General features: G+C 37.8%; 1 long non-coding RNA gene across 2 annotated transcripts in view; it reads left to right on the forward strand.

The window, feature by feature from the left end:
• Window positions 1-13,989, forward strand: part of LOC138756217 (uncharacterized) — a 36,181-nt gene extending 22,192 nt beyond the window's left edge. Inside the window, exons 4-5 of one of the 2 annotated variants that reach the window (XR_011352875.1) lie at window positions 2,458-2,528; window positions 13,761-13,989. This is a non-coding gene — a long non-coding RNA (uncharacterized lncRNA). The remainder of the gene's footprint in view (window positions 1-2,457; window positions 2,529-13,760) is intronic. The other variant, XR_011352876.1, reaches the window with a different exon arrangement.
• The last annotated feature ends 971 nt before the right edge of the window (window positions 13,990-14,960 follow it).

Genomic DNA, 14,960 nt, shown 5'->3' on the forward strand with positions numbered 1-14,960 from the left:
CCGCTGTCCAGATTGGTGAAGGATGGTGGTCCACAATCCGTCAGAATTGGGAACAGAAACAGAGAGCTTTGTACGCTTTGTAGCTATTCAGTCGACACCGAAAGCTGTGACTACGAAGGAAGTTGAGAGAGAATCCGAACGTGATCCAGAACTCAGGGAAGTAAGAGAATGCATACAGAGTGGACAATGGGACAAGCGTACTCACAAGGCTTACATTCCCATTAGAGACGAACTTTGTTGCATCGGACAGTGTGTATTAAGAGATTGCAGATTGGTGATTCCGCAAAGATTGAGACCGAAGATCGTATCCTTAGCGCATGAAGGACACCTAGGTATTGTTGGTACCAAGCAAAACCTCAGGACCAAGGTATGGTGGCCAGGTTGTGATAAAGACGCAGAGAAATTTACCTGATAAAACTTGTGTTTGATGTTTTATTAACTTCACATTTCGGGCCACAAATGTGACAAGTACATTTAAGTTCTGAGAAGTCACTACCTTGGAGGAACTTTCCTGGATCCAGTACACCAATGGCATTGTGAAGAAAGTATGTCAGCACCTCTACTTCCTCAGGAGTTTGTGGAGGTTTGGTATGACTTCAGAATTCCTGACAAATTTCTACAAATGCGTGGTGGAAAATGTGCTGACTGGCTGCATTACGGTTTAGTATGCGGACACCAATACCCCTGAGCATAAAGCCCTCCAAAAGGTAGTGGACACAGCCCAGGACATTTCAGACAAAACCCTCACCATTATTGAGTACATCTACAGGGAACGCTGCTGTCGGAGGGCAGCAGCAATCATCAAAAACCTATATCACCCAGCACATGCTCTGTTCTCACTGCTGCCATCAGGAAAGAGATAAAGGTGCCACAAGGCTCACACCACCAGGTTCAAGAACAGATGCTACTCCTCCACCATCAGACTCCTCAACCACAAACTCAGTCAGGGACTAATTAAGGATTCTTATTTGTGCCCTTTATTGATTTTCTTTGTTCTCCCTGTATTGCACAGTTTGTTTACGTTAGTTATCTGTTTACAGTTATTTTGACCGCTGACATGTTCATGCTGTGTTCAATTAAATTTTTGCACTAACCATAAGTGGTAATTCTGCCGGGCCTGTAGGAAAAAGGAATCTTAGGGATGTATGTGATGTCATGTATGTACTCTGACAATAAATTGGAAATCTGATCTCTGAAATCAAATCACCTCACATCTGTGGAAGGAGAAACAGAATTAACATTTGAGCCCTGAGACATGAACTGTTAACTCGATAACTCATGTAATTTTTGATCTTTCCCATGCACAATATATTTTCTGCAGGGAAGATAAATTAGAATCCCCCTCTCAGGATTGGAAATTACAGTATTTAGCCCAACACTTGCACATCAAATTGAAACAGAAAATATGTCCCAGGTCAGATAAACCTCAAGCACAACCTCTCTGGTCATTTCAGTGGAAGGAAGACAAGTAACCACAAATTGATTTAGAAATCATTTTCTTCAGTGGTGCTTTATTTACATTCATTTATTTTGCTGTTCTTTAGTTTCATACTATTTATTTTCAATTTTGTTTTAATATTTTAGTTATTTGTAAAGTTTTTAAAAAAAATTAAAGCCCTACTTATATTCTTTCATGAACTTCAAAATATTGCAAATTAATTGCAGATGAGATAGACAAAATAATAGAAAAGTAAGAGCTACTTTAATTAATTGGATTTTTTTTATAAACCAGCAAATGAGCTTATTTTTTGGGATGAGGGCATCTCTTAAATTATATAAATAGTTTTACTTTTATAAGTCATTTCAATCATCCCATTAAATTTTCTCTGTTGAATGTTTTACCTTTCAAAATTTTGCATACTTCTATTCATTGATCTGATTCAAGGTTATGACTGATCTGGTTTCTGGGGTCTGCAGTATAAATAAAGAGGCTGGGGTCTGGGACTGAGAAAGTAAAAGGCAAGATTCAGCTGGAGTTAAACTGATTGTCAACAGTCATTTCAAAGGTCGTATGTAGATTTCAGGTCATGATTTGCTTAATTCTGCTTGTGACGTGTAACCCAAGGTCACCGGTCTAAAAGGTCATGCTGTTGGAATCTCTTGACGCTATTAGCTGTGGATCAGTTGAGCTTATGCCTCAAAATGCCAAAGACCTGCATTCAATACTAAGGTTCAGTGCTGTCTATGTGGAGTTTCAACATTCTCCCTGTTTCCTCCAGGTACCCTGCTTTCCTCCTGCATCCCATAGATAGGTGGGTTGGTTTGTTAATTGGTGACAATAAATTGTTCCTTGGGTGCCAAATGATTTCTAGAATCTGTAAAGAATTGATGAGAATGGGGAGAATAAAACATAACCTTAATGTAGTATTAGTATACATGAATGCTTGATTGTCAGTTAGATTCAGTGGGATGAAGGGTGTTTTGTGTTGTATCACTCTATATCACTTTGAATTACAGAACTTGAGAATATATGGTGTACTGTTCTGCAACCTACACTAATCTACATTAGAAGAATTGCAAGCTGACAGGTAGCATGATCTGATAATGTATTAATTGATTGCCAAATGAAATATGTCCCATCCTGGCTTCTTTCAAACATCCATGTGTATACATAAATGTATTGCTAAAGTATGTTGGCAAAGCAATTAGTGATAGCATATTTGCTGCCCCATAAACTCAAAAACTCAATTCTAACTTGTTACTGACAATAAATGTTTTATGAAGTTGGGATAAGGAACACAGCTGTTGTGCACTGGTTGATTTATACGAGTTTTCATCAAAATAATTGTTCCAGTTGCAGGTGGTTATTTGTTCACAGTCTATTTCAACACATAAATTTCCCATCTGTTTTTTTTATTTCCTCACTCTCTCTTTTCACCTGATGTTGTTAAATGAATACAAGGCCATAGTCCCAGAGCTGTTCTCTGGGTTATCATTAACGGATTGTTCCTCACAAGCAGTCTTCGGGTGGACTACAACGTCATAGAGAAAATCCACTGCAGTTACCTTCCATAACTTGAATAGTGCTTCCCAAATCCCACCCTCCATAATTTAGAATAAGGGCAGCTAATGTAAGGGGAACACCACCATCACTAAAATTCCCTCCAAGTCAAGTCAAGTTTATTGTCACCTGATTGTACAAATACTACCCGACCAAACAGTGTTTTCCAGTCCTCGGTGCAAAATATGCACACATACAACCAGACATAACACACCTACAGACAAACAATACATTTGCTGGACAAGTATTCATCTAGACCAACAAATAAATAAATAATGCTTCATGAATATGAGGCTATTGGACGTTTAATGTGAGCAGTTCCTTCGGCCGTTCAACATTCTCGCTGCCCGTGGGAAGAAGCTGTTTCTTAGCCTGGTGGGTGCTGGCTCTGATACTCCTGTATTTCTTTCCTGATGGGAGCAGCTAAAAGGGTGGAAGGAATCCTCAATAATTTTTGCATGCCCCCCCTTCAGACATCAGCACATCACATCGATGGGGGGAATGGAGATCCTCTCTGCCACTCTTTCTGTCCTATCCATTTCTCTGGAGCAACTATACAAAACTGTGATACAGCCAGTCAGAACTTTATCTCAGTGGTGAATGGTCACTGAACAGAGATGGTGTCTTTCCCTTCACCTGAACATTGTCTGTAGTGTCAAATTTCCCATTGTTGCCATCACTGTTATTGATCATCTCAATTATTTGGAAGAGATCATTAAATTAGATGAAAAACGGAGCTGCTAAAAAGGTAGCGCTGCCATGAAAGAGCGAGAAGTGGAGACACCGTGTTGTTCTGAATGGCTCAGCCACTCAGACATAATGCCAATGGCCCACACAGGCTTTAAATGGCTGTTAATGCAGCTGAGGATGGTTTTATTTAATGTCCTGCAACCACGGGGGTCTGTGCCCAAGATGGCGGTGCTCATGTTCAGCAGCAGCCTTGAGGGGTTGAAGACTCCAGGGAGCAGCAGGCCAGTGCAGGACACCAGAAACTGAGAAGGAGAAGCAGAGGAGATGATGCTACAGGTCAGTGACCATGGCTGCAGACCAGCAAGAGGCTCAGCGGCTGAGGGACCACATATGCTGCAGGTGACTTGCGATCAGAGGGTCCACATGGGCTGCAGGCTGCTGGAGACTGGCCCATGGGAAGCAGGTATTGGAGCTGCATGCGGGAGGGTGCTGAGAGCAAGAAGGCCATCGGAAGGACCTCAGGCATTGAAAGCTTCCTGACTGTGTCGGAGATTTGGAACTTGAGCTTAGCTCGGTGATGAATCGAACAAGAGTCTGTGAAGCTGAAGAGGTGGCAGGAATGCTGGAGGCAAATCCACAGACACCTAGTGACTCTGAAGTGATCCCTTTGGTCTCCCTTTTCTCTTACTGTAAGGGGCATCAGGCATCAATAATGACAATTCTTTGACTACCTTATGGCAGGCAGAAGGTAATTTTGCATGGATGTTCTGTACTAATACAGGACAATAAAAGAAACAAATAATCTTTAGGGTTCATTTCAGGAAATCTAAAATGCCATGCACTCAGTTAGCTTTGTTAAGTGGTCATTGCTGAACTGTAGTCAATTTGCACTCAACAGCTCTCACAAAACAAAACAAGAGGACCAAATAATTATTTCATATTTGTGATAATATATGAGGAATAAACATGAGCTAGGACACCTGCTATTGCAAAACCCGTGTCTGCCTCAGAGTTTAACATCTCATCCAAAGGAGTTATATAATGCTGCCACAAATTTGCAATACTGCACTGAAAGGGCTGCCTTCAGTATTTTGCTCAGGTTCCTGGATTGGGAGTTGAAATAGTATTATTTGAATCTGTTGCAAAATTTAAGACCCAACAAAATCTCATGTCAACAGAATAGAATTAATGAATTCCATTGCATTTGTCCATTCCCTTGGTGCCCGCCTTCCACATACTTTTGCCTCCCTATCTACTCCTCAGTTCAGTGCTTCTCCATTTCCTCCAGCCAATCTGTTCTTGGTTACTCATGCGGTAGATGATTACAAAGGCTGATAGTGAAAATCTTTGGCTCTCTATGATCTGGCTTCAAACTGTTCCTCATGCCATGAGCCCAAACAGTGTGCGCTAGTTGGCCAGTGGATAACTGAGGTCAATGTAGATGAGGCAGGGGAGGAGTCACGTGATGGAGTAGTGGCCGGACGGTGAACTCCAGCCCTCTCCAGAAAAGTCGGGAAAAACAAGAGAAAATACAAAGGCACAGAAATACAAGTTAAAGAAAAGTGAGTATAAAGGTGGAAAGAAGATGGAGACAAAAGGAGAAAAATCAAAATCAACGGAAAGAAGAGAGGAAGAGAAGACAATGGAGGAAAAAGGTGAAGGCCTTACCTGTCCGAAGAGGCCCGCTGTGGAGAGAAGACCCCACTACCTCAGGTCGGTAGAAAAAGAACTACAACAATGGCTCACAGAGCCGAGTAAAAGTGCGCAACCGCGCATGCGCGAGGAGTCGCGCATGCGCGATGCGCATGAAAAAAAACACACCGACGGGAGGGGGGACCAGCTGGGGAGTCGATCTCCACAGCCGGCAACGACAGCTGCAGAACACCTGCAGCAAGAAGAGACCACAGAAGACAATGGAAACAAGAAAGAAGAGGAGGAAAGGGCAGCAAAGAAACAACAGATGGCCAAGCTAGAGGAAGAAGAAGAGGAAGAATACAGTGAAATAGATAAAGGGAAAGGCAAGGTAAAGGATATACTTGCTCTTGTTAGAGGATACATGGAGTCATTTAAAGAATGGCAAACACAGGAATTCAATGATTTAAGAAGAAGAATAAACAACACAGAAAATAAAATAAATAAAATGGATATGACTTTAACAGAAATGGGGAAAAAAATGGACAAGATGGAAGAACGGGCAATAGCAGCAGAAATGGAGGTAGAAGACTTAAAAAAGAAATTGGAGGAATCTAATAAAAAAACTAAAGAGACACAAGAATTACTAGCCCAAAAAATAGATATAATGGAAAATTATAACAGAAGAAATAACATAAAGATAGTGGGCCTTAAGGAAGATGAAGAAGGCAAGAATATGAGGGAGTTTATAAAAGAATGGATCCCTAAGGCCCTAGGATGTCCAGAACTACAGCAAGAAATGGAAATAGAAAGGGCACATAGAGCATTGGCCCCTAAACCACAACCACAACAAAAACCAAGATCTATTGTAGTAAAATTCCTAAGATATACTACAAGAGAAAAGGTACTGGAGAAGACAATGGAAAAAGTAAGAGAGGGCAACAAACCACTGGAGTATAAAGGGCAAAAAATCTTCATTTATCCAGATATAAGCTTTGAACTCCTAAAGAAGAGAAAAGAGTTCAATACAGCAAAAGCGATTTTATGGAAGAAAGGATATAAATTTACACTGAAGCATCCTGCGGTATTGAAAATATTTATTCCAGGACAACAAAACAGACTATTCTCAGATCCAGAAGAAGCACGAAAATTTGCAGAACAATTACAAAAATAGACTGAGGGATGAAGACGGGTAATGAGAGCAAAAATTATCACGATTGATATGTATGTGGGTAAAGACAAAAATATACTGAGGGATGAAGACGGGTAAGGAGGGTAAAAATGACCACGATTGATATGTATGCGGGTAAAGAGGTATAAGAGTGAATAGAGACAATGGGCATATGTGAAAGTATCTGTAATTAGAGGAAAACATAGAGAGTATAGACAAGAATTAATAAGGGAAGGTAATGGAATAGAGAGAATAAGGAGGGAATTAAAAGAGTGACCTTTGTGACATATAAAAAGCGAAATCTTTTCTGGGGGGGGCTGGGTGGGGGAAAAGAGCGGTCACTGCAAAATCAGTTGACGCTTGCGAGTGGATTCGCAAATCCAAATGGAGAGGGGAGATGTGGTTGTCCGACAAGGGATAAAGGGCAACTCAGGAGGGGAAGGGGAGATTGGGGATAAAGAAGATAGAAATAGGAGAATAAGGAAAATGTTGGATGTTGTAGGAATGTTGTCTGGTAAAGAGTTGAAAATAAGAAAACAGAAATGGAAAAGGAGGAAAGGTAATGATGGAAAAACGGAAAGAGAAGATAAACAAAATATAAAATGGCTACGCTGAACTATATGACTCTAAATATTAATGGAATACATAACCAAATTAAAAGGAAGAAACTACTAAATTTACTGAAAAAGGAAAAAATAGATATAGCATTTGTCCAAGAAACACACTTAACTGAATTGGAGCACAAGAAATTAAAGAGAGATTGGGTAGGACATGTAACAGCAGCATCGTATAATTCAAAAGCAAGAGGAGTGGCTATATTAATTAGCAAAAATGTGCCATTTAAAATAGAAGAGGAAATAATAGATCCAGCAGGGAGATATGTTATGATAAAATGTCAGATATATTCAGAGCTTTGGAATCTACTTAATATATATTCACCTAACGAAGAAGATCAAAAGTTTATGCAAGATATCTTTTTGAAGGTAGCTAATACGCAAGGGAACATACTAATAGGAGGGGATTTCAATCTGAATTTGGATCCAAATATGGATAAAACGGGGAAAAAAATTAACAGGAAGAACAAAGTAACCAAATTTATAATTAAATCAATGCAAGAAATGAAACTTGTGGACATATGGAGGAAACAAAACCCAAAAGAAAAGGAATACTCACACTACTCGACTAGACATAAAACATACTCAAGGATAGACCTATTCCTGTTATCAGCCCACATTCAAGGGAGAGTTAGGAAAACGGAATATAAAGCTAGACTATTATCGGACCACTCACCCCTGTTATTGGCAATAGAGCTAGAGGACATCCCTCCAGGAATGTATAGATGGAGATTAAACCCCATGCTACTTAAAAGACAGGATTTTAGAGAATTTATTGAAAAACAATTAAAAATGTACTTTGAAGTAAATACAGAATCAGTGGAAGATAAGTTTATACTATGGGACGCAATGAAAGCATTCATTAGAGGGCAAATAATAAGTTATGCAACCAAGATGAAGAAGGACTATAACCAGGAAACAGAGCAGTTGGAAAGGGAAATAATAAACATAGAAAAAAAATTAGCAATAAAGGAAGATACAACCAAAAGAAGAGAATTGGCGGATAAAAAAATAAAATATGAAACATTACAAACATATAAGGTAGAGAAGAATATAATGAAGACAAAACAGAAATATTATGAACTAGGTGAAAAAACACACAAAATCTTAGCATGGCAGCTTAAGACAGAGCAAACTAAGAAAATGGTATTGGCAACAAGGAAAAAAGACAAACAAATTACATATAATCCAAAAGAAATTAAGGAAAACTTCAGAGAATTCTATGAACAATTATACCGAACCGAAAACGAAGGGAAAGAAGGGAAAATAGATGAATTTCTGATTAAAATTGAACTACCAAAACTACAAATAGAGGAACAAAATAAATTAACAGAACCATTTGGAACAGTAGAAATACAAGAGATAATAAAAAATTTACCAAATAATAAGACACCAGGAGAGGATGGACTCCCAATAGAATTCTACAAAACATTTAAAGACCTAATAATACCGCCCCTCCTGGATGTAATCAACCAGATTGACGAGACACAAAACTTACCAGATTCATGTAAAACAGCAATAATTACAGTGATACTAAAACAAGGGAAAGATCCACTCTCACCAGCGTCATATAGACCAATATCTCTGCTAAACACAGATTATAAGATAATAGCTAAACTATTAGCGAACAGATTAGCAGAACAGGTACCGAAAATGGTAAATTTAGACCAAACTGGATTTATCAAAAAAAGACGCACAACAGACAATATTTGTAAATTTATTAACTTAATTCATGCAGTAGAAGGAAATAAAGCACCGGCAGTAGCAGTTGCTTTAGACGCAGAGAAGGCCTTCGACAGAGTAGAATGGAATTACTTGTTCAAAGTACTACAAAAATTCAGTTTACCGGAGAAGTATATTAATTGGATTAAAGCATTATATAAGGGACCGTTAGCGAAAGTGACAGTAAATGGACATGTATCAAAGCAATTTAACTTAAGCAGGTCAACGCGGCAGGGATGCCCACTATCACCATTATTGTTTGCACTAGCTATAGAACCACTAGCAGAATCGATAAGAAGAGATAATAATATAAAAGGAATAAAAATAAAAGACAGGGAATATAAAATCAGTCTGTTTGCGGATGATGTGATAGTGTACTTAACAGAACCAGAACTATCAATAAAAGGACTATATAAGAAATTGAAGGAATATGGAGAAGTGTCGGGATACAAGATAAACGTAAATAAAAGTGAAGCAATGCCTATGAATAACGCGGATTTCTCAAAATTTAAGGAGGAATCCCCATTCAGATGGCAAACGCAGGCAATAAGATACCTAGGTGTGCAAATAAACAAAAATCTAGGCCAATTATATAAACTCTATTACAATCCACTAATGAAAAAATTACAGGACGATTTAGAGCATTGGAAAGAGCTACCACTAACACTGATAGGAAGGATAAACTGTATTAAAATGAACATTTTTCCAAGGATACTATACTTATTTCAGGCATTGCCAATACAACTGACAGAAAAATTCTTCAAAGAGTTAAAGAAAATAATAAGGAGATTTTTATGGAGAGGGGGGAAACCGAGGATAGCACTAGATAAATTAACAGAATGGTATAAACAAGGAGGCTTACAATTGCCAAACTTCAAAAATTATTATAGAGCCGCACAATTAAGGTACCTATCAGATTTTTATCAAACAAGGGAAAAACCAGACTGGACGAGACTAGAATTAGATAAAATAGGGGAAAAGATACCTGAACACATATTATATAAATGGGACGAAAAATTGGTACAACATAGAACTTCTCCAGTATTACACCATCTCCTCAATATATGGAAGAAGATTCATGTAGAAAGAAATAAAATAAATTACCAAATACCAAAACTAATATTGATGCAAAATAAGCTACTCCCTTTTACAATAGACAACCTTGCCTTTAGAAAATGGGAAAAAAAAGGGATTAAAAGAATAGAAAATTGTTTTTCAGGAAGTAGATTCTTATCCTTTGAACAAATGAGAGATAAGTACAATATAACTGGAGATACAGCGCTGGCATATTACCAACTGAGATCCTACTTGAAAGATAAATTAGGAAGCAACTTGAGTTTACCAGAGGGAAGTAACCTTGAATATGTGATTACAGATACAATGTTAATCAAAAGATTTATAAAAAATATGTATATTAAACTGCAAGAAAAGGAGAATGAGGAAACAAATGGTAAAACTAAACAAAAATGGGAACAAGATTTAAATATAAAGATAAAAAAGGAAACATGGGAGAAGTTATGCTCTGGAACGATGAGAAATACAATAAATACGAGGCTGCGTATGATACAATATAATTGGTTACACAGACTATACATTACACCGCAAAAGTTAAATAAATGGGACCCAACAGTATCTGATAGATGTTTTCGATGTAAAAAAGAAAGGGGAACAACAATTCATGCAATCTGGACATGTGAGAGAGTAGAAAAATTTTGGGATGATCTCAATCAGATATTAAATAAAATAACAGAAAACAATATACCAAAGAATCCAGAGATCTTTCTCCTAAGTAACATAAAAAATAAAGAATTTGGAATTGACTTGGAAGATGCACAAAAAAGATTTGTCAAGATAGCCCTAGCCGTAGCAAAAAAATGTATTATGTCAACCTGGAAATTGGAAGATAATTTGAAAATACAACAATGGTATATAGAAATGAATAAATGTATTCCATTAGAAAAAATAACATATAGTTTAAGAAATAATATTGAAATATTCGAACAAGTATGGGAGCCTTACATTAAATACAATAGCGAAAACCTACCGGGAACAAACATTACCTAAGTTGATGGAAGGAGAAGAAAAGAAAAGAATGGACTCAGTAGAATTTCTGGTGTATTTTTGTTGAATGACAACATTGTCTAACTGAATTAATGCAACCTAGATTGTATACCTAAAATGGATGAGGGGGGGGGGGTGGGGGGGTGGCTTGGGAGGAGGGAGGGGGAAGGGAGAAAAAGTCACTGTAAATGTGTGGAAAAGAAAAAGTGTATATCATGGCTATTGTGATTTATGGTGTGAAAAAAAAAAAATGTAGATGAGGCAGCATGGCCACTTGAAATGTCTGTCGAAGGTAGATTGGTGGAGTGTGACCTTACTAGCATGGCCACTTGAAATGTCTGTCGAAAGCAGATTGGTGGAGTGTGACCTTACTAGCATGGCCAATTGAAACATCTCTCAAAGGCAGATTGATGGAGTGTGACCTTACCAGCATGGCCACTTGAAATGTCTGTTGAATGCAGATTGGTGGAGTGTGACTTTACCAGCATGACCACTTGCAATGTCTGTCGAAAGCAGATTGGTGGAGTGTGATCTTATCAGCATGGTAAGCATTACAAAAAAATTGCAAAGGTTTGGAGCTGGAGTCAGCCATATTGCTAGATGAGCTGGCTTTGCTTTAAGCTTTAAGCCTAATCTACTGAAGCACTGAGGCTTTGATAGCTCAGTGGTTAGAGTTGTAAACTAGGGGTCATGAGTTTGCTCCTCACTAGGTCCTCCTTTCTGTGAGGGGCACTGGACATATTACGTGTCAATAATGGAACATTTCATGCAGCACAAATAAATAAAACACCAACGGTAGCTGTTACATTAGATACAGAGAAAGCCTTCGACAGGGTAGAGTGGAATTATTTGTTTAAAGTGTTGTAGAAATTTAAACTATTTATTAACTGGATTAGAGCATTAAATAATGGGCCATTAGCAAAGGTGGTAATAAATGGATATGTATCAGATCACTTTAAATTAAGCAGGTCAACAAGACAGGGATGCCCATTAACCCCTTCACTGTTCGTTTTGGTTATTGAACCATAAGAGGAGTTGATAAGGAAGGAATAAAAATAAAAGAGAAAGAATATAAAATCAGCCTATTTGCAGATGACATCATAGTATAGTTAACAGAACCAGATAAGTCAATAAAAAACTACATATGAAACTGAAAGAGTATGGAGAGATATCAGGGTATGATATTAACACCAATAAAAGTGAACAACATTGATTATTCAGAATTTTAAAAAGGAACCCTTTTTAAATGGCAATCATAGGTGATACGTTACCTTGGTATCAGAATAGATAACAACCTAAAACATTTATACAAATTAAACTATGAACCTTTAATTAAAAAAGTACAGGAAGATTTAGAGAATTGGAAAGAACTGCCATTAACTTTAATAGGAAGAGTAAACTGTATTAAGATGAATATGTTCCCAATTCCCCTGACAGAAATTATTTTTGCAAAACTGAGGAAAATAGTAAGGACATTTTTATGGAAAGGTAAGAAATCAAGAATAGCACTAGAAAAAGTGGTGAGAGAAACAAGTATTCTGTTTTAGTGATCGACATCTTATAAGCTAGATAAGATTTTGGGATGAAAGGGAAGTAGGACGTGAGGAGTGTGTGACTAATGGACATGATATCAAATTGAATTACCTCTGCTTCATTGATCTTCTTGAGAATCATTGACAATACACTCATCCAAGCCAATGTTCCATTATACTCATGACTTTTGCCTTGCAGGTGCTGATAAGCTGTTAGGGGTCAAGAAATAACTAGTGATGAGAAACTAGTAGCGTGGTGCCAGTACAATAACTTTTCAATCAATGTCAACAAGAGGCATGGAACATAAAGCTCAGTCACCACTTCATATCAATGCCACTGAGATGGAGTTAGTAGACAGCTTTAAATGCCTATAAATATACATCTCCAATGACCTGTTCTGGTCCACCGATGTTGACATGATGGGCAAGAAAGTGTACCAGTGCCTCTGTTGCCTCAGAAGCCTGAGGAAAATTGACATGTTCTCTGTGTCCCACAAGAACGTGTACAGATTCAACTTTAAAAGTCTTCTGTCAGGGTGTATCACAGTGTGGTAGAGGAACTACGAGGCCTAAAACTGCAAGAACCTGCAGAGACTTTTGAATGCAGCTCAGATGATCATACAAACCACACTCTCGTGCCCCCCCCCACCCCCCTGCGTGACTTATTCCTGCTGTTTTGGAAAAGCAGACATCATGTCAAACAGCCAACATCCCACCCCGGCCACAGTCTTTTCGCCTTCCTCTCACCTGGAAGAAGATTCACAATTGTGCGATCACTGCAACCAGATTAATAATAATACGTTTATTGTCTTACACATTGTAAAATGTATCTATGCTTAAAATTCTGACTTGCTAGCCCAATGGGTACTATTAAAGTAAAATGGTTGGATCATTGAATTACTGTAAATTAAAGGAGACAATAGAAACATTAAATAGATCATAAATAATCACCATAATCCTAGTGCAGAAAAGCGACTAGCAATAGTGTAGACAGTCCATGATGAGTGTATCAAGGGAGGTCCAAGGGTCTGACAGCTAAATTACTATCCCATCGTTACCTTTGTCATTTCCTTCGACGGAACCCTAATGCGCACATAGATCTCAAGAGCATGATGGATGCTATAAAGACGACAATGAATTGAGATTCAGTTATGATAATAAATCAAGATACAAGTGCATAAACAAAGTCCTGTGTTGGAAGAGTAACAAGTTCTTCCATACCAGTCTACAGTGCATACTGATGTATTCAATTTTATTTTTATTAACTGTTAAAATGTAATTTTTTTCTTTTTTTTCATGTGGATGAGAGATCTCATTTAAAAATATCTTTGTGCCAGTGATACTCACCTCTTCTTACCTGGAGAACTGTGGCTGATGTCATCCCCTGAATCAACTCTGCTGATTTCTGCATCTGTGATTTACAACGCATTTAGATGCTGGAGCACACAACTACTCTGATACAACACCGTCTCTGGTGACAAGATATGGACATCCTGAGCTAAGAACCAAATGCACCACATCTGGCTGCTCACAGTTCAGGAAAACAATTCAATTATTTTAAAAGGTGTAGCTCATTTTGATTAAAAAGATAAAATGAAGGAAAGTGGTTTGTCTATTTTTCTCATTATTTTCCTTAATATCGAGTCATTTAATAGAGTTCTAGGAAATTAAATTACTTTGAAATGCTTTTAAAAGTTTCAAATTAGCACATACAACCTGTCCAAAAAAAGCTGTCAGGGTGCTTCAGCAGAAAATCTTCCACCTGAGAACTGGCCACGCTCGTATTTACCTGGGCTTCAAAGGTCTGCCTTGGTGTGATGTAATTACAGCTGTGAAAAAATCTCAAGGGAGATTTTTTTTTCACCAAGAATGGCAAGGGGTGAAGGAAATAGCTGCATATTGAATGCAAGTTGCAGGCAGCCAATGCCTACCCAGTGCCCTGAATGAGCAATCCTATTACACACATGGAATAAGCTATAATTTCCTAAAGTTTGCATTGCCTACAATGAATTGCTGGTCACATTCAGCAATTGATTTTGAGTCAAAACCTAGTGTATAGCATGTAAAAATAATGTACTAATTGATAGATTATAGACAACCCTTTATTGCATTATAGTCTTCATGCAAATGTGGCTTGGTGATTGCAAAATCATTGGGTGTTTTTTCAAGTAACTTCTAGGTAAGTGAAGTGCCTTCCAATTAATCAGAAACCAATTTCTTGACCATGTAGATGTGGTTAGAAATTTTCAGAAAATTAGTTGTTCCACAATGAGTTGTTCAATTACATGTAAATTGAAGGAAAACTTTGTTGCATTTCATTTAATCCACAACCAGTGCATTATTTGTGACATATAGCAGAATTATACTATCTTTAAAATCTCCAATTTGGCAAGTTAAAAGAAATTGCCCTTTTATTTTTATCTTTCTATTGTTTTGTACATCATAACATGATCTTAAAGCCACCATAATCGTAGACTCAGCACATTAACACTGAACAAAGACAGAAATGATTTATTTCCGTTCCTTTTTCTGCAGTT

This window comes from Narcine bancroftii, chromosome 3 (assembly GCF_036971445.1).
Source record: "Narcine bancroftii isolate sNarBan1 chromosome 3, sNarBan1.hap1, whole genome shotgun sequence".
Taxonomy (NCBI): domain Eukaryota; kingdom Metazoa; phylum Chordata; class Chondrichthyes; order Torpediniformes; family Narcinidae; genus Narcine; species Narcine bancroftii.